This window comes from Sorex fumeus, unplaced genomic scaffold (assembly GCF_029834395.1).
Source record: "Sorex fumeus unplaced genomic scaffold, SorFum_2.1 ptg000019l, whole genome shotgun sequence".
Taxonomy (NCBI): domain Eukaryota; kingdom Metazoa; phylum Chordata; class Mammalia; order Eulipotyphla; family Soricidae; genus Sorex; species Sorex fumeus.
In genome coordinates, this window is record NW_026606076.1 from 38,567,886 (window position 1) to 38,569,630 (window position 1,745).

A 1,745-nucleotide genomic window follows, 5' to 3' on the forward strand; every position below is an offset into this window, starting at 1 on the left:
TTTAATGATCTGTGATTGTTGGGGGATGGGGTGCACAGGCTTGGCACAGCCGGAGCTGCCCCTCCAAATCTGCTTGGGGAGGAGGAGAGACAGGAGGAGAGACGATCGCCCCCTCCCCCATATATGGCTCCCCGCCCCGAAGGTCGGTCCACCACATGGGGGATGTGTGCTTCCCGGTGGAGGTGCAGGCATCAGCATTGGGGGGTACAGGAGAAGGGGTCTCACTCTCCAACCCCTCCTTGGAGCCTGGGGGGGCAGCCTGGACCCCCGGAACTGGGAGAAAGGGTGTCTGAGACCCATGAGTTTGGACCAGATTTCCCAGACATTGGCTTGAACAAGATGCTGCCTGCCTCCCCCCCCAGGCCCCCCCAGGACCAGATCCCCCCTCAGGTCCTGCACACAGCCCCCCATTATGGGGTCAGCACCTCTACTCTGTGCTGGGGGGCTGAGAGCGCCTCAATCTCCTCTCCTCCACGGCGCCCCCCCCTCACCCCATGCGTCCCAGCCATTTGGAGAACGGAATCTACAAAGAGTCAACCAGTCTGCAGGGGTGGGGTGTGGCTGAGGGGGCTGATTGGCTGATTTGCACAGGAAGGGTTGACTCTTGGAGGTCTACACCTCCAAGACTTGGTGCATCTGCTGGGAATGGGATGAGTGAGGGGTCCAAAGGAATAATAATAGCCTCTTTGGGGGGCAGGGAGATAGTACAGCGGGGAGGTCGGTCGGGGAGGTCCGTTGCCCTGCACACTGCCTACCTGGGTTTAATCCCAGGCACCCCATAGGGTCCCGTGAGCCCCGTAGAAGTGATCCCTGAGCACAGAGCCAGGAGTCAGCCCTGAGCACAGCCAGGTGTGATTGCCAAACAAAAACCTTTTCCTCTCCTGGAAAAATGGCAAATATTGGGGGTTTGGGGTTGAAATCGCCTGGAAGGAGGCAGGGCTGAAGCGGCCTGTGGCTTCCCTCCCTGCCCCAGGCCCCTGGCCTGGACAGAAGAACTAGCACCCCCATTTGTTGAGGTCAGGCCTGGCCAGTCAGAACCCTTCCCCTCACTGGGGGATCAATTTTGGGTCCCTGCCTGTGGGTTTCTTCCCTTTCACCTTAGTTCCCAGGGAAGCCCAGGTCAAGCCCACCCCAGGCAGAGACGCACCGCGGGCTCCCCACCCACCTCCCCCAAAAACAAGGCACTAGGCCGGATGGGGGCGGAAGCAGGATGCCCCCCATTTCCAGGTGGGGAGGAGAAAAGAAGCATCTTTAGTGTAATGGAGAGGTACCTTAAGGGCTCCTACGCCCACCTGTGGCCCCCCTGAAACCAGATGCCCCATTTCCAGCTGGGAGTACCCGGGTGCCCCCACCTGGGAGAGGTTCAGAGAGCTGAGCCAGCAGAGGGGACCTGTGGTGGGGGGGTGTATGTGTGTGCTTGGGGCGCTCAACCATCACTGACACGCCCCCCCCAGCCACGGCGGGGTGGGGGTCGGGGGGGTCGGAGGGGTCGGGTAGGAAAGTGACCGCCTGGGGCAGCCCGCGGAGACGCGCCCCCACCCCAAGCCCGGCTCGCTCCCGTGCGTGCGTCCCGGGCTCCCGGCGCCCGCGGTCTCCGGGTGCGGCCGGTCCCCGTGGGGGCGCGGGCGGGCGGTGGGAGGCGGGGGAGGGGGGCGCGGAGAGCGGGTGGGCGGGGGGAGCTGACGTCAGGCCGGGGCCGGGGCGCCACCTCCACTGCCGAGTGGCCGCGCTCGCAGGCGGCCCCG